Source organism: Leptonychotes weddellii, chromosome 1 (assembly GCF_054177405.1).
Source record: "Leptonychotes weddellii isolate Sample4059 chromosome 1, ASM5417740v2, whole genome shotgun sequence".
In the NCBI taxonomy this organism is placed as follows: Eukaryota; Metazoa; Chordata; class Mammalia; order Carnivora; family Phocidae; genus Leptonychotes; species Leptonychotes weddellii.
In genome coordinates this window covers 181361632-181389091 of record NC_138369.1, presented here as the reverse complement: position 1 = coordinate 181389091, position 27460 = coordinate 181361632, and the positions used below count along the sequence as shown (strand labels likewise).

The 27460-nt window shown below is 41.8% G+C and overlaps 1 protein-coding gene across 1 annotated transcript in view; it reads left to right on the top strand.

The window, feature by feature from the left end:
• TIAM1 (TIAM Rac1 associated GEF 1) overlaps positions 1-27460 on the top strand; it is a 374369-nt gene that overhangs the window by 120417 nt on the left and 226492 nt on the right. The gene's annotated exons all lie outside the window — the stretch shown is intronic.

The window sequence follows — 27460 nt, the reverse complement described above, 5'->3', positions numbered from 1 at the left end:
CTGTGTGGAGGGAGGATAGAAAACTCTTGGTGCCTGAGAAAAGCAGTGTGTTGACTTGAGTTGCACTGGGGACATTGGCTGCTAGCATCACTAAGTGATCACCCGCCTCCCTCACCCCTGGATTAGAAATGGGAGGGAGAGAAGGGGCACCTGCTTCAAGTTTTTCCATGTGGACCTAATGACTTTGAGAGAATATTTTGGATAGCTATAGTTTCTAGAAAGTGACTCGTTAACTAACTCAGTGGATTTGTTTAGATTAGACCCTAGTTTTCATATCTGGAAGGAACACATGCTTCAGTGAGAGTCATGGATATTATTATTGGCGTTGTTAGTAAGATAATAAGATCTTAATACCTCACTTTACTAAAAATTCCCAGCCTGTGTTAAGCATTTTATAAATGTGTCTTATATAGAATTCTATAAGGATTCTCTCTTTCTTTGGAGCCTGCAGGGTAAGAAGACCCTCTAAAATTCTGTCTCCCCCCATTTATTTTATACGGGGTGCTTTTTTGAGCTTTCGTTTTAGTTTTCCAGGTAGGAGACACTCATTTTTGGAAGGATCACACAGAACATTCCCCATGTCTCAGGGGTGCACCTTTTCTAGTGGCTTCCTGGCCACCTGACCACAGAGGGCTTTCTCGGGGTCCGTTGGCAGGAGGGCTCCTCAGAGTAATTGGCTGTTTCAAACTGGTGATTGCTTTCTCCTCCTCTTGTGGGCGGTGTGTGTCCACCTACACATTCCGGGACTCTCTTAGTTGGCTTGATGGATTTGTTTGGACATGACCTTTCTCAGTTCCTCTTCCCCTGGGTTTTTGCCTGCTGAGGAAATGATCCCCAGATCCTATCCATCTGCACTGGTGGCAACAGAAGAGAGAATTTCTCTTTCCTATGGTCCAGGTCCAACCGCGCAGACACCTGTCCTTCAGAGGCTCATATGGTTCTGGTTGGTATCCCTTCCCGACACAGAGACTTTTTTTACCTCGTGGTTCTGGAAGTCATCAGATTGGATGCGGGACAAGGAGGAGGCGCTGGAGGGTCCTCGGCTGACCTGGGATGCTTTTATGGATTGCACCCTGGACACAGAGGAAGAGCCGGTCCCCCCCACCTCCATCCGCAACCTGGCCCTGTGAGGACGTGTTTCCCGTTTGTGGTTGATTCATTCTGAGAGCTTTTCATGTCCTTTGGGAATGTTCACTGTTAGATTTGAGAAGAAAAAGGACAGTTTCTCTTTTAAATTTGATGAAAACCATGTGAGCAGGACATGTGTCCATTTGCCGTAGACTAATGCTTTTCTTATGGGCACTTGATGACTCCCCTGGCTCTTGAGGAAATCTGTAGGAGGAAGGGAACCTGGACTTTGGGACTCTCAGATTGTGTGTCCTCATGTTACAAAGAAAATGAATCCTGACCATTTTTGAGGCTTGTCAGAGTTCTTTCTCTGCAGCTCTGGAATTTTCTCTCTGGTGCTTTCAGAGTGGCCAAATCCATGGGCTCCCGGGACTCTTGATCTGGAGAGATCCACTGATGTGGGGATGAAGTGCAGAGCTGAGCCAAATCATAACTCTTGTAGGCCCTTGCCATCTGCCCAGTGTCATGTGTGCAGTCCCCATGAGCTTGGAAAAATGCTCCCCGAGCACTGCTCCCATCCACCGGGGTCGTTCTGTGGATTTCCAGATGTTGAACTTGCGCAGGTGACGTAACCCCAGCTGGTGTTGCCGGGGGGCCCGGCTGAGTCACGCTCATGACTTTGAGATTGAAGCTCCATCTCGGTTAGTGGCAGGAACCCTGTGGAGGGAGATGGTGCTTGGTTTGTCTGTTTGCATGTTCTTCGCCTGGGCCTTCCCCTCAAACCGACGTCCAGACCTGGTATGAAGTATAAACACACCTGTTAATACTGGAGGGGATTGGCCAGCTCCGGACGACACATTTCATTTGTTTTTTTTCCCCGAGAAGCAGGATGATAATCCATTTTTATAATATCTCTTTCTCAGGGGCACAAAGATGGGGGCTTGGTTTTGGGGGAGAATGGTGTAGTCTGCGACATGAGGCGCAAGGAGGAGACAGATTAGTGCGTGAGCTGGACCTTCCCATCCAGACACAGAAGTCTCTGAGAAGGGAACATTAGTTTATCGATTATCATCTTTTTTCTTGAAAGAGCAGGTGAGTTACACTTTCTGGTACCGCTGCGTCCTGCACCACACACATACTTGGTAGGGGTTGGCAAACACGGGCCATGGGCCACATCTGTTCTGTCACCAGTTTTTGTAAATAAAGTTTTATTGGAAAGTGGCCAGGCCTGTTCCTTTATCCCAGTGGCTGCTTTCACACTTCAAATGGCAGAGTTGACAGAACGAATGAGTGCCCGGGCTTGAAATCTTTCCTCTCTGGCTTCTTACTGAAAGTTTGTCAACCTTTGCCCTTTATCCAAACAGTAAAATCTTGGACATCCATCCCCTTTATTTACAATCTCTAGTTTTTCATCTTTGCTGCTTTAAACCCAACCCATAGCTTCCCCTCGTTCCTCTCCTCTTAGCTCTTGGATTATTTTAAGGGTTGCATTTTTGGCTGGGTGCTGTTTCCCTCTTGGAATTGTGGGGGGGTTGTTATCAGGAGCCACCACAGGTATTGAGAGGTTCCAGATATCCCCCAGACTGCGGGACAGCCTCACCCCACACGCCAGGAGCACACTTACTTTGAACACCACTTACCTGGTTTCTGTTTCTGTCTATGAAGCGTTTCGGTGGATCTTTTTTTTTTTTTTTTAATTTTAAAGATTTTTATTTATTTATTTGACAGAGAGAGACACAGCGAGAGAGGGGAACACAAGCAGGGGGGGCGGGAGAGGGGGGAGCGGGAGAGGGAGAAGCGGGGAGCCCGATGCGGGGCTCGATCCCAGGACCTTGGGATCATGACCTGAGCCGAAGGCAGACGCTTAACGACTGAGCCACTCAGGCGCCCCTCGGTGGATCTTTGTAACATCTTTCCCAGTGATGAGATTGTCCTTAGTGGTTTGCATTTCAGAGGCTTTCCCACTTTGTGTACCTTGTTTTAGTTGCTACCTGACATAGGAAACACAGGTCATTTATGTGCCTGCCAGTGGCATGGAGATCTCACTGTAACTTCTCTGTTGCGTACACACACACACACACACACACACACACACTCTCTCTCTCTCTCTCTCTCTCTCTCTCTCGCACTCACTCTCTCACCTTCAGTGCTGCCTTCTGTCGACCGTAATGACTCTGCTTCAGTCAAATCCCAGGACAGGATGCTTCTTTCATTTCTCAAGCTGCTGGAGAAAACCTGGATCTCCTGTTCTCTCATAGGAATCACCAGCCTTTGTAAATCCTGCCTAAAAACAACATCTCCTTCACTTCCCCCTTCACCTGGCCCTCGTTGCTTCTGGGGCCAGGCTTATAGCTTTTACTCAGAGGAAGCTAGCTGGGCTTCCCCACCAAAGAGGGAGGCTCCATGGGAGATGGATGTTTCCTCCAGCCCAAAGACGGGACAGTCAAGCCTCCCGCAGAGGTGGAGAGAGAGGGGCAGGGCTGCGATTGCGATTGCAGGATAGCAAGGGGAGTGGGGCTTGGGGAGCGGTGGGGCCCATGGAAGGAGGGCTAATGTGCTTGGCATCCTCGGAGCAGGAAGTCAGTGCAGAGTGACTGGGGACTGTGGACCCTCCGTCCATCTAGAGATGTGGGAGAGTTACTGGGACAGATGCAGGCAGCCTGTGACAAACAACCTGCTTCTGAGACTTCCAGAGAGACCTGGAGAAAGGAGGAAGTCTGAGTTCCTGCCACTTGGGGGAGGAGGGTGATGGACATGGGTGGGATGGGGGGCAGTGTGTTTGAGACATCCTTAGGACCACCCGCCTGGTGAAGCCCAGGGGACATTTGTGTGACACAGATGGTGGGGTTTCCATGGCCGCAGAGTGTAGTGCTCACTCCATAGGGCACACTGGAATCACCTGGAAGAACGCCTGCCCCTAGGGGTTCTGACACAGTAGGTCTTCATTAGGCTCAAAAATTTGCATTTTTAACAAATTCCCAGGTGATGTTGCTGCAGTTCTGGGAGCCACACTTGGGGAACCACTGGCCTCGAATAAAAGAGATAAACAGGGGCGCCTGGGTGGCCCAGTTGGTTAGGTGTCTGCCTTCGGCTCAGCTCACGGTCTCAGGGTCCTGGCATCGTGCCCCGCATCAGGCTTCCTGCTCAGCGGAGAGCCTGCTTTTTCCCGCACACCCCCTCGCTTGCTCGCTCGCTCTCCCTCCCTCCCACTCAAATAAATGAAATCTTAAAAAAAAAAGAAAAAAAAAAAAAAGATCAGCAGTGAAGTGAGCCTGTTTGTGTCCGCAAAATGAAACTGAGCTAAGAAATGATTATAAGGGCTCCTGGGTGGCTCAGACGGTTAAGCGTCTGCCTTCGGCTCGGGTCATGGTCCCAGGGTCCTGGGATCGAGTCCCGCATCGGGCTCCCTGCTCCTTGGGAGCCTGCTTCTCCCTCGCTTCTCTCTCTCTCTCTGTCTCTCATGAATAAATAAATAAAATCTTAAAAAAAAAAAGTTTAAAAAAAAAAAGAAATGATTGTAAGATGGAATATAAAGCTAACTGTGTATTAAGAGCAAGAATTTGGTCCCCATTGGGTTGATTACTGTGTCATAATTCCTAAGTTCTAGAAAGGCTTTAGCTAGTTGAGAAAATGCTCTTGAGCAATAACATGATAGTAGAGACTTCCATTAAAATCTAATTCCTGTGCATTTGGGGAATTTATTCACTCACTATAAACAGGAAGAGTGTTTCAAAACTGAGTTTTGGCTCTTTGTAATTTTGAGTGCTTTTAGCTGACTCAGTAAAGAGAGTCCCTCACTTGAACTTTTATTTATAAAAGAAGATAATTCAAGGGACTGAGCAGCTCCCTTCTTTTACGTCTGGGTTTGTCCTCTCAATATCAGGATGAACATTTGATGTCAGTGGGCCTAAAGTTTCAGCTGACAGACTCTGATTTTTTCTCTTTTAATTTCTGAATGTAACAAAGATTCATGCAGGATTTTGGCCACAAGGATAAAAATAACTAAAATGCAAACAAAAGAGTGCAAGACAGACACATAATATACAGTGTAACTAACATAATATACAGTGTAACTATATGCTTCGAAAATACCCTGGATGCTCTGGAATGATCTGGAATAAATGCCAGTCTTTACGAGCACTGATGGCTGTGCCCTAAGTTAGGATTTACTTTCTGTAAGGGGGAAGTATGTCACACTGGCCAGGAGCCTTTAAAATGCAAATGTGCAAATTTCAGAAGAGCTCTTAATTATTTCTCTGTTCACATGAGGCAGGTCACTTATTCATGGAGTCCTTAAAAATCCTTGAAAGGATTAATTTGAGTGCAACTGACTACTTTGAAAAGGAGAGTATCGAAAACCTTGACCTTGGAATTGGCGCCTACTCCCGGTGGCTCGGGCCATTGACTTTCGGTTTTACCCCGGATCTGCATTTGGTCCTGCCTCAGCACCAGTGGTAACAATAGCGCTTGGGGCTGAGTAACACTCTGGGTCCTTTAGAGCTACATTTATTAACAAGTTGTTGGGATTTTGGCCAAGGCTCTCTGACATCTCCATGTATCCATCCCGCCATCTGTGAACCCTATTGATGGGGTATAAATTAATAAAGTGCTTTTAGGGTGCCAAGAGGAATCATAATAAATAATATTAAACAACTCCAGGGATTTTAACAATATTTACAGTTTTGGCTTTCACACGCTTAGGGATTTGGAGTCATTTTTATAAAACCGGCTTGAAAACCATGCATCAGGCTTCCTTTATGTGATTGGCAATGTTTCAGAAACCACAGGGATCCCTGCTCTTCAGAGTTGTTCTGTGCTCGCCCCGTCTGTATGGGTTGAAACTGTGCTTCCCTGTAAGGCGTTTCTTTATGGGAATCGCTCTCTTGATCTGAGGGATCTCACTGGTGATGGTGAGTGAGCGGGAATGTGTTTGCTGCAGAAGAGTGACAAGCAGGGGAGAGAATGGTGTGGCTAGTAGTTTCGGTGTTATTGGGGTGGTTGGCGTTTTAATAGAATTATCTGCGGAACTCGAAAAACTTGTCTGACTGCTCGGGCTTTGTGAGAGACTGTGCACTGTTTTAGGAATTTGTTGATTTTTAAGGTGAAAGGTGAACAAGGGAGGGGTAGGGCCAGACATACCATTGTGACTTTCATAGGTTCGCCCTGTTGGGGTTTTGTCCAGGTTTTTAGATTTCTCAATCATAGAGTTTTACCATCTGTGACTCACAGGTTCTATGTTAAACATTCAGTTTAGAAGCTGAAGAAGTGGTTCTTTGGGCTGGGGACACCAACTTGGTCTACTCCTTTCCCATATTTGGTAATTTGTGGATTCTTCCGGAATAATAGCGATGCCGTCTTTTACCTTGGATTTGTAGAGTTTGGGACCTGGGTGCTCAATAAAAGTTTCTTGCAATAACAATAACAATAAACATAATAATTACAGTGTACTGCACTAATATTAATAGTAGAGAATTATTGCATTAATAATAATAATTATTATAATGGACAACACTTTAGGGTACTCGCTATGTGGCAGGTATTGTTCTGAACCCTTGACATGTATTCACTTTTCTTTTTTAAAGATTTATTTATTTGAGAGAGGGAGAGGGGGCAGAGGGCACGGGGGAGAGAGAGTCCCAAGCATACTCCGCCCTGAGTGCGGGCCAATGAGGGGCGGGTCCCATGACCCCGAGACCACGACCTGAGGTGGAACCAAGAGTTGGATAGATGCTCAACCGACTGGGCCACCCAGGCGCCCCGTGTATCCGCTTATTTAATCCTCTCAAGAATCTTGTGTGGTAGGATCCTGATCCTATTATTACGCCCATTTCACAACTGGAAGCCGAGCCACTGCAAGTTTAAGTGACTTGCCGAAGGTTATTTGGGTGGTAAATGGTGGGCTGTGCATCCAGGTGGATGGTACAGGGATTGGATCCCTGAAGCATCAGATTCTTGGTTCTTCATCATTGCATCATAGATCCAGTACCAAAGTTCTCACGAGTTTCATATGTTATAGAGATGCTGGATTTTTGTCTTGGAAACAGCTCGCAAGTATCCACATTAGGGCTGATAACGTTTTCTTTAAAGCTTGTAACTCTGAAGACAGGGATCTCAGTTCATGTTACCGGACACAGGTGGGCTGGGGAGGGGTGGAGAATGAGCTGTACACAGAACTGCTAAGGAGCCATCCCCAAGGGGGCTTTGCATGTTTGTGCGTCTTCGAGAAGAGTGAGGATGACAACCTTTTTGAGTATTTCTTGTGTTTTGAATTACGCAGGAGCTCAGTTCTTTAGACTTTTCTAGCCAACTGCTTGAGGTTCATTCATGTTAAGTCTTGGGAAGACAGAGGTGAATTTTGCAGGTGAGAGATTCTGTTGGGTTTTGCTTTTCTTAATGTCTTGTTTAAATGCCCCTTATCTGTGCTGTGTGTGTGTGTGTTGGGGGAGCGGGCTAGGGCGGGGATATCTGTGACAGAGCAAAGCAGGGAGTTCTGTAGGGAATCGGTCCATGGTGGAAATTAACTTTCTTAGACTCTGATGAGAACGTGAACTCTGGCAGAAATGCCCCTTTCTGGCTGCCCTTCCCAGGATTGGGGTAACATACTTGCAGAATTGTATCTGCAAGTTTTGAGGCTCCGTGTCAAAGTGGAATCTAGGAGGAAAAAGGAACTGTTGGATGTGGACAAGCCCTGCAAAGCCAGCTACACATGTGATAAGTGGCTTTTCTTTCTGACTTAAATAATCACAGACTCACGAGAAGTAAAGAATACAGAGAGGTCTTGTGTACCCATCACCTAGTAATGACATCCTGTTTGACTGTAAATAGTGTGTGTCAAAACTAGGAGATTGATAATTGGCATGATGCAATTAACAAAACTGCAGAGCACACTGTGTTTTCCCTAGTTTTTGCATGTTACCTATTTTATGTTTTTGATAGTACTTAGTACATGTAATTTGACCAGTGTTTCTTGATGGGCAGAACCTCTGACTAAGGCTGTCATAAATATTTTACAGACACCTGATTTTTAGTTTAACGTCTAAGTGTTTTTAACACGGCAAACAGTGGAGTGGAATGTGAAGTCCAGCAGCTGAGTTAATGGACTAACAACCAAACTGGTTATTTTCATTTATGGCCTGGAACTCTTTGGGGATATTATCTTCATTTTTGTTGCCTTTTCAGAGGGAGGAGCCTTTTGAGAGATAAAGGATAATTCAAGGTCAATGTGTCATATGAAGAGCTCTTGCAGAGAATGATAAACAGATGTTGTTATCCCTGGAAAAGGGAGAGATTTTGATTAATCAGATAACAGGTATGGATGGACTGGTGGGACTCAAAGATCTTGGATGCCATTTCATGATAACCGTTAAGAGTGGATTTCCTTTTTTTTTTTTTTTTAAAGATTTTTTTTTATTTATTTATTTGAGAGATAGAGAGAGAGTGAGAGAGAGAGCGCAAGAGGGGGTAGGGTTAGAGGGAGAAGCAGACTCCCCGCCGAGCAGGGACCCCGATGTGGGACTCGATCCCGGGACTCCGGGATCATGACCTGAGCCGAAGGCAGTCGCTTAACCAACTGAGCCACCCAGGCGCCCCAAGAGTGGATTTACTTTTAAAATGACAGCCCTGTATGAGGTGGGCTAAATGTTGGCTGCCTGGCTCATCATGATTGATTGCTCCTGGCTCTGTGGTCCTGTCATGCTTTGCTGAGACTTTCAATTAGCCTCTGTCACTGTCTGCCCTGGATTCAAGCTATTTGTGGGGGCCCCCGTCTTCTCGGTTAGACTAGGAATTCTTTGAGGGCAGGACTAATTCAATTTTTGACTTTTCTCTTTCTCCCTTTCTTCCAGTATTGAGCAGGATGCTTAGAGCATAAGGGATCTCTGATCGTCTGCCCCTGGCAATTTCCAGACTATTCCTTATCCTGGCTTCACTTACTTTATGTATTTAACTGGGCATTTGTTTGCATCTTATGTGTATTTGAAGTCAATACAGCTTAATTCATGATAGATTATTGTGTAATTTGGGGCTATCACGAGATAGGCTGACCTTGTTCTCTAGTGTTACTGAAACAGCATTAAAACAGCCTCGGAGCTTGGTAGATTTTCTCCTTGAATAAAGCAGTAGAAAGGTTTTGTTTGTTTGTTTCTTTGTTTGTTTGTTTCCCTGCGGTATAGAATTTTTCCAAAAAGTTAATCATCTTTCACACTTAACTGTTAACACCTGGGAAAATGATTTAAAATTCTTCTGACTCCTGACTTCCTTTTGGGGCTGGGTATTAAGGATGTTGGCTGTCATCTAGGATTATGACCTCTCCAAACTGTCATTGGTGCTGTGGGGCCTTGTCTTCCGTGAGAACTTTAGGAAGGTAAGTTTTCCAGTCACTTTTTCTAATGTGGCAGTCACAGGGAGGGGAAATGCTGGGGTTTTGGGATCATTTGGCTGCAACGCAATGGAAAGAAGTTCTCAAATAAACCTCCATAAAAGTGCACTACTGAAGCAAGATAGCGGAAAGTTGTGGGGAGCCAAGGATGTGCCCCTGAGGGGCTGAGAGCAGGAGAATCAGGAAGGGATGCCATCCTCCCATTTTTTTCAGAGGGCCCATCTAATCTGTCATTTTGGCTTTTCTCGCAAGGCTCTGCCATTCTCTGGCCTCTGCCTGCAGACTCGCTTTCTTGCTTGAGTTCTGGTTTCTCAGGTTCTCAGATTCAACTGCTTGCCAAGTGGCTTTGACTTGGTATAGAGTCCTCTAGTCCAGTACTACAAGATCTGTCCTTTAGAGAGCTATCTTGGTCTCTCAGTATCTCAATTCTAAGATTTTAAGTGGGAGTCTGGCCCATGCTGAGTCATGTATCCACCCCTGGTCTCCCCCAGCTGTTGCTGGGATGAAGGGGTCAATTTGTGTGTCAGGTAGTCCCAGACTCGTCTAGGCAGGCTCTCAAGAAGGTGGAGTTGGTGGGAGGCTATGATTGGCATGGCTACCATATCCCAAAAAAGGAACAATTCACCATTGTTTATATTTGGCTCTAGATTGCATTAGGAAAGTAGGACCCATTCCTCTTTGGCCCAGTCTTGGCCTCCAGTCTTTCCCAGTTGGAATTTCAGGCCTAGGCTGTAGAATGAGGAAGAGGTTCAGAAGTTCTATAGTCTGTTTGTGGGTAATGAAGAGTTGGTTCTGAACACTAATGAAAACGGGGATGACTGGATACATGATGTTGCCAATCAATATTTAATTTAAAAGATAGTTTAACTCATGCCTCTGCATTAAAATAATGCATTTGAATTTTTCATTCTATATAAACTTGTTTACCTTTTGAGTTCTTAACTTTGACTTAAGACATCCATACTCATCATGCAGAGATTCCGGCTTTACAACCAAGAACTTCTATTGTGTGTCACAGTCATTGGATGACAGGGGTGGGGTACAGTGACAGAAGGTCCAGAAGAGGAGGGGTGGGGAGGATCTGAAGGCTTCATTTTCCCACTAACAAGCTGTGTCATCTTGGTGACTTTAGTTTTTTGCAGCTCGGTTTCCTTACCTGTAAAATGCGGTAAGAAAAGTATCCATCTCAGAATGTTATTGAGAGGGGTCAATGGGATAATATCCAAAGGCCCATTTTAGGTATTTGGGATGCAGGAGCGAACTAAATACATAGCCATCTTGTCTTCCTAGAGATTCTGTGTCAGCATGTTCTGCCACCCCTCTAGCTTATAAATCAAAAAGAGGAGTATCCTTGTATTTCCTTCCAACTCGATGAAAAATTAGGTCTTAAGAAAATAGGACATCATAGGAGGTGGGTGGGCTTCTTTGTCTTGTGAAAATTAGAGTATGTGAGTGCACGTGTGTGCACATGATCAGGAGCCAGTCAGAATCAATGCAAATGTCAACATTCTTTGAAAAAGGTCTGTTTTTCAAGGCAAACATTAAATGAGCTTTATTTGAGTTAAGAGAATAAATAAAACTTACCAGAGACATTTTATGAGCTGATATCTTGGCTTTGATGACCCAGGGAAAGACATTCCTCCTTGTGCAGGGGGTAACTCATTTTGCTTTTATGAAATCAAAGTAAAAATTCTTTTTTTTTTTTTTTAAAGATTTTATTTATTTATTTGACACACAGAGAGAGACAGCGAGAGAGGGAACACAAGCAGGGGGAGTGGGAAAGGGAGACGCAGGCTTCCCGCCAAGCAGGGAGCCCGATGTGGGTCTCGATCCCAGAGCCGTGGGATCATGACCTGAGCCGAAGGCAGACGCTTAACGACTAAGCCACCCTGGTGCCCTCAAAGTTAAAATTCTTAATGGATTTTAATAACCCTAAATGTCATATTGAATTTAAATTTAGACAATTTCAAGTAACATGTCTTTATAGTTGCTATGGCTGTCTCCTCTCTTGGGGTTTAGCATAGAACTCAAGACATAAAATCCTTCATTTTTAAAAAATTTCGTGTTTTGCAACCTTTGCTATTGTGAAATAGAAACTTTGGGGGATAAGCTTTTTTAGATGGGAAGAAATATATATTTCCCCCCAGTGGATCCAAACAAATCATTCTACCAGCCAAAGGAAGCAATTTCCTTTCTTTGCCTTGGGATTTGAAGCAATAATATATTGTATACAATTATTTAACTTCGTTGACCTAAACTTTCTTCTTTGTTTAGCATTTATAGATTGTTAAACACCCTAAATCCAAATGATTACATTTTAAAATGGTACAAAGAATTTAAGGATACGCTGGTTGAAATCTTCAAGAATTTATCCAAGTCAGTATAAAAAATGATTTCATTGCTTTACAGACAAGTTATATGAAAATATCTGTGGGGTCATCAATGTCACATTTAAAATGTTAAAGCAAGATCCATAATAATAGAAAGTTACTACTCTCTATCATACATTGTTAGTATTAATCAGTAAGGCAACCAGTTCTTTGTAATTTCTTTTTGATTTCTGGCAGAGTGTCTTTAATTGTTTGAGAAGGGACAGAGCTTGGTGACAGGAGATGGTGGTATTTACATTTCTCTTTCTTCATCAATTTCACAGGACAAGTGATCAACTCCATATTTTTACATCACACTAAGCAGTTCTCTAAAATGGCCAATGCCCTTGTTATTGTAATTGGTCGTAATTTCTCTCCTTCACTGAAGGAGCACTGAGTGATCTTCACACCCAGGAACAATGAATGTTGCTGTAAGGATGGTAAAGTTCTGCCGGGTGCAGGAATTTAGCAGTTTAGCAATGCTACTTCTACCCCTGTCCCTGCTTCTGGTCACACGCTTAGGTATTTGGATGCGAGGGCGAATAGAAAGATGTGGCTACTTCCAAGGGTTGTATTAGTTTCCATTTTTAGTGGATTAAAATTATGTGGTGGTTTATTTTAAAAATCTGCTCATTTCCATCAGTCATGTAAACCATGACCCTTGTGTGGGAACCTGGCCACGTCTCCCTCAGGCCCTTTCTCATCCACAGCCATTCATTCAAGAGGACGGCATAAAAAGTAAGATTGTTTAAAAATTTTCCACGCCATTCTGAAAACAGGTGCTTCCTTTGTGAGTTCAAGCTAGTGAATTTATGTGGTCATTTCAACCCAATTTAAACTGTCGTTCTCCAGAACAAAGACATTTTCTTTGCCCCGAAGATTGACATTTGCTCGCAGAGATTAGGCACTTCCTGTGACCCTGGGTCCCATTCTGCTGGTGCAGTCGGGGAGGTCAAAGGGAAGCCAAGCCCATTGGTGCATGGTGTTTGGTTGCAGCAGGAGGTGCTTAGAGTTTGTGCATATCCACAGAGAGGCAGGCTGAAGCTTGCTGAGATATTTATCAGGTACTTTATGGTGCGTCCATTCTCTAAGTTAGCAGCGAAAAGTCTGCAGTCCTTTTGTTCTCAGAAAATGGTCAGTATCAAACCTGTTGCATCTGTCTCTCTGATCTCCTCCTGCCCTTTCACTTTCCCTGCCAGAAAGCAGCCCCGGCATCTTCACATTCTGACTTCTGGAGTGGAATGAAAGAGTTTCTTTCTGTATGGAGAGGTTTGTTTGACACAGAGCTGCCTTTGACTGGTAGGGCTCCCCCCCTCACTGACTTAGAACGTACAGTGTTGGCGCCAAGCCAGAGAGGACAGTCATAAATAGTCATTTGAACGAGGTTTCATCACATCTTTGTCCTGCCATCTTACTTCTGGCAGGGACTATTGGGCACTCTGTTAAATCACGAGCTGCTTTGGTCAATGTGATTGCAATACTTTAAATCAGAGACACCACGTTGAGATCCACGGTATGAGATGAAGGTATTCAGGCAGTTAACACAATGTCCTAGAGAGTGGGAATAATGGTTCCAAATGGATGCTAAGGAATGCTTTTAATTTCTATAAAGCCCTAGCTTTACAAGGAGCAGGATGTCTTGCCAGTGCTTCCTTCGTCCTGTCTTTGAGTAGGAGATGAGGTGACAGGACTTCTGGTTCCTTTTAGAGAAAATGAGAAGAAGGTTTCTTGGCAGTTTTAAATTTCTAGTTGAAAAAAAAAAAGGTGATCTGGAGCCAGTCTAACAAAATGTAATGTGTTTATTTTGGGGGGCAGGTATAAAGATGTTTGTATATGGATCTCTACTTTTCTGAAATTTTTTCAAGAGAAAGGAAAAAAAAAATAGGGATGTGGAGGAGAGGAAGGAGGGAAGTCAGGAGACTGAAGCATGAACAGTTAACAGTGCTTTTTGACGCAGAGGGACCTGTGTATGCATTTAGGAATGTATGTGTGGCTCTAGCCAAGCCAACTTCTCTGCCTGTTTTTGTCATTTACACAATGACATTTATAAATGGGCATGATAGTCCTTTAAGAGATAATATCTCTTTAAGAGCCAAACACAGTGCCTAGTACCTAAAAAATCCCCTCCCCCATCTTAGTTCCCTTCCTTACCATTTTGATAGTTGCCTCTCAGATCTTTGGTCAAATAGGCAGACTTTTGTCTCCTTGGTCTTCTTACCAGGTTGGCTACATTGTTATTCACTTATATATAGTGATACCACAATGATCGAAGCATTTTTCCTTTTGTTTTTTCCTACCATCAAAAGGTGGTAGGGTAGAAAAGGTGATTTCCCCGCCCGCCCCCCCCCTTTCAATTTAACCATATTTATTGAGGACCAGGTCAGGACCGGGCTGGGCTCTGGGAGCGAAAGGAAATAGTGGGAACAAGATGGACCGAGTCACTGCTCCTGTGGAGCAGATAGTCCAGAGGGAGACAGATAGTAGAAAACAAATGTCAGGAGGCAGAGGGAGAGGGAGAAGCCGGAATGGATGAAGAAGACGAACGTGGGATTAGAGGCTAGACATCAAGGAATGGTGGGAGGACTGGGAATCCTCTGGCCAGGTATCTGCACAGAAGGAGGGAGCAAACCTTGTAGAAATCTGGGGGAAAGAGCATTCCAGGCAGAGAGAACTAGGAACATGTTGAAGAACTGTAAGGGGCTTGGGTGGGAAAGGCAGGAAAGTAGCACTGGGGCCAAATCACCTGTAGGAGGTTCTCTCTGGGATGTGATTTGTGTGAGGTTCTCACCGGGATAGGATTTGCATGAGATGGGAAGCGACACAAGTCAGACCTCAAAACCGGCTGCTCTGCTCCTCTTCAGAGACTTTGCTAAACGTGTTTTGCAGAGAAGATGGAAAATAATAGTGTATCTGTTCCTTTGATTACAATTCCCATCATATAATAATTAACTGCCAGCTGTAATTATAGGACTTCCTCTAATTTAGTTTAGCACCCTTGGGACCTCTATTAGCCTATATCCCAATCAATTTCACAGCTAGTAAGAGGCAAAAATGCCGTATTTCCTGTTGAAATGATAAATCTAGCGGGAGCACGATCTGCCTATTTGTTTTCATTGTGCTAGGCTGCTTTATTTTCTTCCAGTGCATTAAGGCTCCCCCATGTAGCATGTCGTTTTCCTAATTAGGATATACTTTCACAGATAGTTGTTAATGAATTCCATGCATCTCACGTCCTTTCGGTAACCCCTCCAATTCGTGTAACAAAAATTCTCAGCTGCCAGCCAAGGGAACACATGTGTCCCCCCACCCCTCGATAGATGGATGTTTTAGTCAATATTTATTCTCGCGTCTAGCACCTTTTACTACCCTCATGTCCTCTGCGGAAATTCATTTATATAGAGAAATGCAACCACTTCTGTTTTCTCAGCCGGGTGCCACACTAAGTTCTCCTGGCATAGAAAACCCAGGGATGGCCCTTTTTGGCTCCTTGGCAAAGCGGGTGACTTAAGGCGTTGAGACGACCTTGGCCTCTGGGGGCTCCTCGTGTCCGGTTTTCTCTGCTGCTCTGGTGGCAGAAGCGGTCCTTGCCATCGCACATCTCTGCAGAAGTGGGCGCTCCCTGTCCCTGTGGACGGCTTCTCTGTGGAGGCGGCGAGTGGCGCTCTCTGGGCTGTTTGTGACTTCACTGGAGGTAGCCCCCTGAGACGCAGGGTCATCTCCTGACAGCTCAGGCTCATTAGTTTTGAAATAAAGCCTGGAGCTTGTGCGTAGGAACTAGAATCGCTCGCTCCACACCACAGAGGAAGAAACTAGGGACTTGCAGGGAGCAGGTGGAGGGGTGGTTGCCCAGGGCCGGCAGCCAAGTCATCATAAACACGAGCCCTGAGTCTCATGTGTTCCTGCAAGCCCGTGTGTGTGAATAAATGGACTGTTTTTTTTTTTTAAAGATTTTTATTTATTTATTCATGAGGGAGAGAGAGAGAGAACGGAGGCAGAGGGAGAAGCAGACTCCCCACCGAGCAGGGAGCCCGATGTGTGGGGTTCGATCCCAGGACCCTGGGATCATGACCTGAGCAGAAGGCAGATGCTTAACTGACTGAGCCACCCAGGCACCCTGGATAGACTTTATTTTTTAGAGAAGTTTTAGGTTCACAGCAAAACTGTACCCCTTAGTCCCCCACCTCCCAATCCCCAGCTTTTCCTACCCCCTCCCCTTCTCCCTTCCGCCCTTCCACAGTGGTACATTTGTTAGAATTCATGAGCCTACACTGACTCATCATTATCACACAGAGTCCATAGCTTACATTAGGGCTCGTGATGTACATTCTGTGAGTTTTGACATAGGCATGGTAAGAGGTATCCATTGTTACGGCATCACACAGAGTAGTTTCATGGCCTTAAAAATTCCTCTCTATGCCCCCTCTTCATCCCTCCCTACCCCCTAACCCCTGGCAACCACTGATCTTTTTACTGTTTCTCTAGTTTTGCCTTTTCCAGAACGTCATGTGGTTGGAATCATATAGTATGTAGCCTTTTCAAGTTGGCTTCTTTCACTTAGTAATATGCACTTATGGTTCTTCCATATCATTGCTATTTTTGCGGAATAATGTTCCATTGTGTGATGTACCCTAGTGTATTTATTCATTCACCTACTGAAGGACATCTTAGTTGCTTCCAAGTTTTGACAATTATGAATAAAGCTGCTGTAAACACTCACAGACAGATTTTTGTATGGATATTACATATATTTATATTCATGTCTATTACATATATTAATGAAGTTTTGTTTTTTTTTCTGATTATGAAAAAGCACATGCTCAGTTGTGTAACATTTGGAAAATATTAAAAAAAGGAAGAAAAATTTAAAAATTCAGACTGAGTCTCTGTATTAATTTAATATAATAAAACACATGAAATTGGAGCTGTCCTGGAAAATGCAGAACATACGGTTATTACATATTAGAACAGTTGCTGGTAAAGACAGGAAAGATTTAGGGCATTCCAAATGCTGGTTCTGTTTCCATTAAAAGTGCTTTTTAAGTGACTTTTTATGATAATCGACATTCAAGCAGTGTCAGTTTTACAAAATAGCGAACTTAGAAGTCTCTTGAACAACTGACCTCCAAGGAGAAATTCTTTCCTTAAAAAAATCCAGAACTAAAAAAAATCCAGAACTACTTTAGCGATGGCTCTTAGTGCTTGCCAGTGGAGGGGAGTCCTGTCATTCCTGTGGAATCCTGTGGTTCAGATGCACACATGTTTTATAATGCCCGATGTGATTGCTTTGGGTTGTGGGAGCATTTATTTGTCTGGCCATCTTCTGGGTGGAGAGAGGGACGGGGTTGCTGGGGAGGGGGCACTTACGGAATAGTAACGCCTGAAAAGCAAACCCAGAAGTGGACTTAAGTTGACCTGGGCATCTTTTTGCTTTTCATTGTCCATTTTTAACAAGGTAAACCAAACGGAACTCAACTCAGAAATATTTTTTCATGATTTTTGTGAATGAGAGCATATGCCTAGAAATTTTTTTTTTCTTTTTCTTTATTTTTAAGTAGGCTCCATGCCCAGCATGGAGCCCAGCACAAGGCTTGAACCCTCGACCCTGAGATCAAAACCTAAGCTGAGATGATGCTCAACTAACTGAGGCACGCAGACACCCCCCCGCTTTTTTTTTTCTTTTTTGGCTGTAATTTATCCACTGTCTCTTTTTGGTGAAACAAAGAAGGTCTGGGGCAAAAATACAAATGAAGGCTCATATAACCTATGCCTAAATATAAAAAAAGTTGAAGTGAAGTTAACAAATTGTAAAATAAACCGTGTTTTATTCTCCTACCTTGACAAATAAACTTTTCTAATGACCTAGAAAGCTGGATTCAGATGTAGAATGATTAGGCTCCTTGAAATACCACAAGGAATTATAGGGGATTGAGGGACAGCCAGCCCCGAGCCCATGGCAATTTTTATCCTCCTACTCTTGGCTCCATCTTGGACCATATGAGGCTTCATGGACCCTACAACTTACATAAACTACCTCCCTCTACCACCCCCACAAATGGCTGCCCTTGGCATAAGAGTGCACATGTCCCCTCCCCACCCTTGGGAGGATAGAGCCAAGGAGGTCTTATGGAAGGGCTTGCATGTGGGCACTCGGCCCCCAGGGTAGGGGTAGGGAAGGCCTCTGTGCATATGGCTGCTGGAGGGTCAGAGAAGGCCCTCTGATGTGAGTGCCCAGGTCAGGAGCCCTTCTTCTGGGGATGATTCTGGAAAAGGGGATCCAGAGTCATTTGCTACTAGGAATCTTGTAGCTTTGGTTTTGATCTTGGAAAAGCTAGCCATTACTTTTACCATAACAAAAGTAGAGTGAGAAGCATCCACTCTAAATACATGGGAATTCAGCAGCGTGCAGTTCAAAAGTTGTTGTTTTTATTTTATTTATTTTTTAGTTTTTTAAAAAGATTTTATTTATTTGAGAGAGAGAGAGAGCACACAAGCAGAGGGAGAAGCAGGCTTCCCGCTGAGCAAGGAGCCTGATGCAGGACTCAATTCCAGAACCCTGGGATCATGACCTGAGCTGAAGGCAGACGCTTACCTGACTGAGCCACCCAGGTGTCCCTATTATTTTTTAATTTTTTTTTAAAAAAATTATTTATTTTGAGAGAGAGAGAGAGAGAAAGAGCACGAACAGGAGGGGCAGAAGGAGAGGGAGAGAATCCCAAGCAGACTTCACACTGAGCGCAGAGCCTGACTCGGGGCTTGATCTCACCATCCCAAGATCATGACATGAGTTGAAACTAAGACTTGGACACTTAACCGGCTGTGCCACCCAGGTACCCCAAAAGTTATTGTTTTTAATAAAGGAATATATTTTATTCCAGCATAGGTTCATTTAGAAAGCTTGAGGCTTGATCTAGTAGGGAAATATATAGTACATTTATACAAGGTTTTTTTTACCCCCAGAACAACCGTACTAAAGATTTTCACTTTTCACTTTTCAAGAACCTTAATGAAGATTTATTAATTTCAGGTCTCAGTCCCAGGACCTTGAGATCATGACCTGAGCCGAAATCAAGAGTCAGGTGCTTAACCGAGTGAACTACCAGGAGCCCCAGAAACAATTTTTAGAAAGCACGAAGACTTTCTGAAGCAAGAGTCTGCTTTTCTGCCTCTCCCTCTGCACCTCCCCCCTGCTCTCATGCTCTTGCACCTGCTTTCTCTCTCTCTCTCTCTCAAATAAATAAAAACCTTAAAAACTTTTTTTGTCTAATACGATTTTTAAAAAGTCTGTTTAACATGAGGAAGCTCATACAGAAAAGGGTTATGTTCCAGAGATTTTTCCCATTGCTGAAAATATTCCTGATTATGGAATGTAATGAAATAAATTTGTCATGTTGGACATAATGCATGGTAGAGCACAGAATGAAGAGCCCAAAACTTACATTGGAGGCCTGACATTTATAGTTATAAATGTGTACCTTAGGAATTGATTTATAAAGAAGAATATCAGGGCTAAAATAGATAAATTGAAGCTTGTTCTCACTAAGTAGGTTAGATAGTTCATTAAATATTGGTTAAAATCTCTTTCTCTGTGAAGGTTGACAGTAAGAGATTAAATGTCAGTGTCCAAGGCAGGGGACTTTGAGAGTACAGCCAACTGGTCAGTTCAGGAGAATATAAAATGTCGCTGGGTAAATGTGTATATGCCTCGTGCTTAGCCCACAGGTAAGTAACTGCAGACCCAAGGACCCAGTCCGGTCGCTACCTCTTTTTTTTTGTTTTTTGGTCCCTTGTGCTAAGAATGGGTTTTTCATTTTTAAATGGCTGGAAAAAAAAAATCATAAGACTAGTACTTTGTGGTAGGAGAAAACTATATGAAATTCAAGTTTCAGTGTCCATGAATAAAATTTTATTGGCTGCAGCCACGCCCATGCATTTATGTACTACCTGTGGATGCTTTCCTGTTATAGTGATGGAGTTGCAAAGCTGTGGCAGAGACCATCTAGCCTGGAAAGCCTAAAATATTTACTCTCTGTCTCTTTGCAGGAAACATTTGCTGAGCCCTGGCTTAGTGGAGCAGAGCTAGCTGCTGATGGTCTGTGCCCTCCTCCCTTCCCTCCCCTTATCTTTCTTCTGATATATGAGTGAATGGGTGCTCAATTACAATGGTAGATAACACAGAGTGCTTACCATTCTCCAGTTTATTTAACATAGTAACTCTGTTATGCAGAGACAGTTATTATCCCCATTTTACAGATAGAGAAATCAAGGCATAGGGAACATAGGCAACTACACAGATCAGTTGAGGTGGACATTTGGTGACTTTTTGTGGACTCTGATTTTTAAATTTAAAACAAACTCAAACTGTACAGTCCTGAAATACAAAATGAAATCTAGAGTAATTTAAGGAAGTTGGAACATTAAAAAAAAAAAATGTAGGCCTCTTCCTTCTTGATCTTTGACGCTTTTTTCATTTGATGGTATGATGGCCCTTCACATGTGATGTATTAGCTTGACTATCCTGTTTGATTCATTCATTCAACGTGGACTGACCGTGTGCCCCGCGCTGTGAACACACAGTATCTGGGAACACAACAGGGTACACGGCCCAGAGTGATTTACAAGAATATGGCCATCCACCAGCAAATGTCTTCACATGCTCTACTTAGATTTTAGCAATTTGTATGGCTCCTTAGGTGTTCAACTGGTGTGATAAAGGTCCCAACAGATAGCAGAGAAGTTGTCAGATCAGGAAACCTGTCCATTGGCCCAGATTGTGCTCATGATTTGCCGCATAACCTTGGAAACATAGTTTAATTTTCCATTCCATATCTTCATTCTGGAAAGTGGAAAATACCAGCAAATTAAGTTGGTCTGGTGCCCCAAATGAGGTAATGTGCCCTGCTCATATATTTCTCATGCTTTCCTTGTTTACATGGACACAGTTTGGTGGTGTCTAATTTTATTGTATAGATACTGTTTATAAGTAGATACATGCATACAACATGATACATACCATCTGATACAGATACAAGAACTGTTGTTTCCCTAGGCATACTTGGAACTGCTCTGGGAGAGGACTAGCCTGAACTAGGTAGGCATGCAATGTGGACAAGGGCAGAGTCAGTTTGGGAGACTATGAAAGCACTTTTGGAACTTGTTTATAAGGCAGTGATAAAACTGTGGGACGTGTGAAGAGATTCTGGGAAGGATTCATCCTACGAATTTTTGAGTTCCTGGTGAATTAATGATAGCCCAGGGTCAGGCACAGAATAGGTGTTCAGTAAAGATCATTCTGCACAGTCTTTATACGGCACAGTCTTTATACTGCTCACCATATTTTAGATCGAGAGGGCCAGGATTAAAACATTTTATTCTGCTAAGTATTCTAAGTTTATAAAAATGGTGATTATGTTTTATACTTTTTAAAGTGTTTATGATACTGAGAAATATACTTTCATTTATTTTTGTGTGTGTGTGTGTGTGTTCTTTTTTGTAAGTTTTTATTTTAATCACCCAGTACTCATCAAGACAAGTGCACTCCTTAATCCCCATCACCTGTTTCCCCCATCCCCCACCCTCCTCACCTCTGGGAATTGTCACTTTGTTCTCAGTAATGAAGAGTCTGTTTCTTAGCTTGTCTCTCTCCCCTTTTTCCCCCTTTGCTTGTTTGTTTTGTTTCTTAAATTCTACATATGAGTGAAATCATGTGGTATTTGTCTTTCTCTGACTTACTTCACTTAGGATTATACTCTCTAGCTCCATCCATGTTGTTGTCAATGGCAAGATTTCATTCTTTTTTTATGGCTGAATAATATTCCATTGTATATACCTACCACATCTTCTTTATCCATTCATCAGTCAGTGGACACTTGGGCTGCTTCCATATCTTGGCTATTGTAAATAATGCTGCAATAAACATAGGGGTGCATGTATCCCTTTGAATTATTGCTTTTGTATTTTTTGGGTAAATACCCAGTAATGTGATTGCTGGATCGCAGGGTAGTTCTATTTTTAACTTTTTGAGGAAATTCCATGCTGTTTTTCAGAGTGGCTGCGCCAGTTTGCATTCCGTGCATGAGGGTTCATTTTTCTCCACATCCTTACCAACACCCGTTGTTTGTTGGGTTTTTGATTTTCGCCGTTCTGACAGATGTGAGATGGTATCTCATTGTAGTTTTGATTTGCATTTCCCTGATGATAAATGATAATGAGCATCTTTTCATGTGTCTGTTGGGATTTGTATGTCTTCTTTGGAGAAATATCTGTTCATGTCTCTTACCCATTTTTTAATTGGATTATTTGTTTTCTGGGTGTTGAGTTTTGTAAAGTTCTTTCTATATTTTGGATACTAACCCTTTATTGGATGTCATTTGCAAATATCTTCTCCCATTCGGTAGGTTGCCTTTTAGTTTTGTTAATTGTTTTCTTCACTGTGCAGAAGTTTATTTTTATGTCATCCCAATAGTTTAGTTTTGCTTTATTTCCCTTGCCTTTGGGGACAAATCTAGAAAAATGTTACTACATCTAGGATTTTTATGGTTTTAGCTCTCATGTTTAGGTCTTTAATCCATTTTGAATTTATTTTTGTGTATGGCGTAAGGAAATGATCCAGTTTCATTCTTCTGCATGTTGCGGTCCTGTTTTCCCAGCACCATTTGCTGAAGAGACTGTCTTTTTCCCACTGGATATTCTTTCCTGCTTTGTCAAAGATTAATTGACCATATAACTGTGGGTTTAATTCTGGATTTTCTCTTCTGTTCTATTGATCTACGTGTCTGTTTTTGTGCCAGAACCATACTGTTTCTATTATAGCTTTGCAATATACCTTGGTATCTAGAATTGTGATGACTCCAGCTTTGTTTTACTTTTCCAAGATTGCTTTGGCTATTCAGGATCTTTTGTGTTTCCATATGAGTTTCAGGGTTGTTTTTTCTAGTTCTGTGAAACATGCTGTTGGTATTTTGATAGGGATTGCATTAAATGTGTATATTGCTTTGAGTAGTGTAGAAATTTTAATAATATTTGTTCTTCCAATCCATGAGCATAGAATATGAGAAATAGGCTTTAAACATGCAGCATACTGTAATAGTTCACCAAGGTGAAAATGATTAATTTTCCATATTGAAGATACAGAAGAATAATTCTTAAACCAAAAATGTTGCATGGGTAGCTATTTTACATAATTTTGAATCATATACTTTTATTTTTTAGTTTATGTGCTGTATTTTTGTAGCAGACATTTTGACTTTGTATTTTATTTTCCCCAGCTTTATTGAGGCAAAATTGATAAGTAAGAATTGTATATGTTTAAGGCATTCAGCATGATGTTTTGATATACATATACATTGTGAAATGATTATCATATCAAGCTAATTAACATGAATTACCTCACATAGTTACTATTGTTTTTTGGTCTAAGAATACCAAAGATCTTCTCTCTTAGCAAATTTCAGGTATATAATACAGAATTATTAACTAGTCATTGTGCTATATGATACCATTAGAGCTCTAGATCTTAATCATATTGCATTAGCTGAAATTTTGTTCTCAGACCAATGTCTCCCTATTTTCTCTACCCCCCACCCCTGGTAACCATCATTCTACTCTCTGCTTTTCTGAGTTTGACCTTTTAAGATTCCACGTAAGTGAGATCATGCAGTATTTGTCTTTCTGTGTCTGGCTTATAATGCCCTTCAGGTTCATCCTTATTGTTGCAAATGGCAAGCTTTCCTTTTTTTTAGGGATGAATAATATTTCACTATATCTGTCTATCTGTGTTTATGTCAGTATCTATGTTTGTGTCTGTATGTGGGTATAGATATAGACCACATTTTCTTTATCCATTCATCTGTTGATGGACACTTAAGTTGTTCTATATCTTTTTTTTTTTAAGTAGACTTCATGCCCAGTGCAGAGCCCAGTATGGGGCCTGAACTCACGACCTGAGATCAAGACCAGAGCTGAGATCAAGAGTCGGACGCTTAACCGACTGAGCCACCCAGGTGCCCCAAGTTGTTCTATGTCTTGCCAATTTTGAATAATGCTACAGTGAACGTGGGAGTACAGATATCTCTTCAAGATCCAGATTTCATTTCTTTTGGACATATCCCCAGAATTGGAATTCTGGTTCATATGGTAGTTCTATTTTTAATTTTTGAGAAACCTCCACATTGTTTTCATAGTGGGTATGCAAATTCCCACCAACAGTGTACAGGGTTCTTTTTTCTCCACATCTTTGCCAACACTTGTTACCTCTTGTCTTTTTGATAGTAGCCATTCCAACAGGTGTGAGGTGGTATCTCATTGTGGTTTTGATTTGCATTTCTCTGATGATTGGTGATGAGGAGCACCTTTTCATATACCTGTTGACCCTATGCAAGTCTTCTTTGGAGAAATATCTATTCAGGTCCTTTGCCCATTTTTAAATTGGGTTATCTTTTTTTTTTTTGCTATTGAGTTGTTTGAGTTCCTTATGTATTTTGGATATTAATCTCTTATTAGATGTTTGGTTTGCAAATATTTTCTCCCTTTCCATAGTTTGTTTCTTCACTCTATCAATTGTTTCCTTTGCTGTGCAGAAACTTTTTAGTTTGAAGTAGTTTAACCTGTTTCTTTCTTTCTTCATTTGTCACCTGTGTCAGATCCAAAAAAAATCATTGCACAGACCAATGTCAAGAAATGTTTCTCCTGTGTTTTCTCTTATTAGCTTTATAGTTTCAGGTTTTACATTTAAGTTTTTAAAAAAAGATTTATTAGAGACAGAGAGAGAGAGCACGCGCACATGCACGAGTGGGGGGAGGGGCAGAGGTAGAGGAAGGGAGAGAATCTCAAGCAGACTCTGCATTAAGTGCGACCCCACACTGAGTGCAGAGCCCAATGTGGGGCTCGATCTCATGACCCTGAGATCATGATCTGAGTTGAAATCAAGAGTCAGATGCTCACCCGACTGAGCCACCCAGGTGCCCCAAGTCTTTAATTCATTTTGAGTTGATTTTAATATATGGTGAGATAAGGGTTCAGATTCATTCTTTTGCATGTAGCTGTCCAGTTTTCTCAACACCATTTATTGAAAGACTGTCCTTTCCCCATTGTATATTCTTGGCTCCTTTGTCATAAATTAATTGGCCATATATATGTAGGTTTATTTCTGGGCTCTGTCATCTGTCCCACTGGTTTATATATCTGTTTTTATTCCCATATCATAGTGCTTTGATCACTGTAGCTTTGCAGTATATTTTGAAATTAGGAAGTGTGGTGCCTCCAGTTTTGTTCTCGTTGCTTAAGATTGCTGTGGTTATTCAGGGTCCTTTGTGGTTCTGTATGAACTTTAGTTTTCTTTTTCTAGTTCTGTGAAAAATGCCATTAGGATTATGAAAGGGATTGCATTAACTCTGTAGATTACTTTGGGTAGTATGGAATATTTTAACAATATTAATTCTACCAATCCATGACCATGGGATATCTTTACATTTATTTGTGTCTTCAGTTTCTGTCATCAGTGTTTTATAGTTTTCAGTGTACAGATCTTTTCCATCACTGGTTAAGTTTATTCATAAGTATTTTATTCTTTTTGATGCTATTGCAAATGAGATTATTTTTTTAATTTCTTTTTTGGATAGTTCGTTGTTAGGGTATGGAAATACAACTGATTTTTGTGCATTGATTTTATGTACCATAACTTTATTGAATTTGCTTTGTAGTTTGAACAGTTTTTTGGTGGAATCGTTAAGTTTTCCTATATATATAAGAACATAGACAATTTAACTTCTTCCTGTCTGATTTGGGTACCTTTGGATACCTTTTATTTCTTTTTCTTACCTAATTGCTCTGGCTAGGACTTCCAGTAATTTGTTGAATAGAAGTGGGCATCCTTTCCTTGTTTTTGGTCTTAGAGGAAAAGTTTTCTGCTTTTCACAATTGAGAATGATGTTGGCTGTGGGCTTGTCATGTATTCTTCTCTTCTTAAATTATTGAGAGTTTTTATCATGAAATGATGTCAGATTTTGTCAAATGCTTTTTCTGCATCTGTTGAGGTCCTTGTATTACCCCCCCGATTCTGTTAATGTGGTCTATCACATTTATTGATTTCCTTATGTTGAACCATCCTTAACATCCCAAGGATAAATCCTAACCTGCTTATGTTTAGTGATCCTTTTAATGTGCTATTGAATTTGGTTTGCTAGCATTTTGTGGAGGATTATTACATCTCTTTATCAGGGACATTGGCCTTTAATTTTCTTTTCTTGTGGTGTTTTTGTCTGACATTGGTATCAGGATAATTCTGGCCTCATAAACTGAGTTTGGAAGTGTTTTCTCCTCTTCAGTTTTTAGAAGAGTTTGAGATGGATTGGCATTAATTCTTTACATGTTTAGTAGAATTTACCACTGAAGCTATGTGTAAAAGACTTTGACTTTTAGTATCTCCTCTTAAATAATACCAATTGACTGACAGTCCTTTTTCAAAAAAAATTGTTTATACAGTTTAAAAAGAAAGAGCATGGAAACTTCAAGTCTGTTTCATTTAGTGTGCTACATTCTTCTTATTGGCTATCCTTCAGAGAACAGTGTCATTGGAATTATTCCATCTTTGGGAAGACGCAGACCATAGAGTTATCAGGAAGTTGTCAGGCTCTGTGATTATTAATTTTATGTCTTTAATGAGATACAGAGGAGTCTGATAGCTAGTGGCCAGAAACGTTGAGATTGGAGATTTTATGTATTTGATTTGCTATTGTGACATGGTCAAAGTATACAGTTAATCTCTCTGCTGTTCATTTACTTGTGCCCTTAGTTTGGTACTAACCAGGGTGTGAGCCTCCATAGTCATGCTTTGTGTCACCTGTGATTTTAGGCAGTGGTTTTCATAATTTTTTGTGGTTCTTCATACAGATATACAATGTACTGGCGAGTGCTGAGACCTCCAGCCTCACGAGTCTCTGGTGTTTGTGTATGAGGTAGCAAAACATTACATGTAAGATGTGCTTATGATTTTGTTCCATTTTTTTCCCCTTTTCAATCTCTGATTCAGGAATTTCCAGTTGACCTAGTTTAAGTGTCTTCTTCTGCACAAATTACTGACCTGCTTGGCATTATAATCAAAGAAGGGGACTACATTACCTGTGTCCTTTCAAAAAGCTTGTTCATTGCATCTAAGTGCTTGTTGGTTTTGTTGTTAGTGTTATGTATGTATATGTTTATATATTCATAAAGTTAGTATTAGAGTGCTGGTCTGTGCCAGGTACTTAGCAGTTTATAGAAGTTATTTTGTTCATTTGTCACAACAACCCACTGGAAGGGGCACTGTTATTTTCCTCTATTACATATAAAGAAACTGAAGCTTGGAAAAGTGTAGCAGAATCATTCAAGGTCATTTAACTTGTGAGTGGTGGGGTTGGGATTCAAACCTAGTCCTGATCCCAAAACCCCTGTTCCTAATCAATCTGAAATAGTGCAGTTTGTATTGAATTAAACATACAGACTGCTCTATGAAAGTTGTGTGTATGTCCAATTTAGGATCTTGACCGACATGTTAATGAACTAGGAAAACTAGTGTACCAAGTACATTTCTTTTCTTTATACTACAATTGGCAATGGGATTGATCATATTCTGATGGACTTTTTCTTTTAAACACGTTTAGTGAGCTATAAC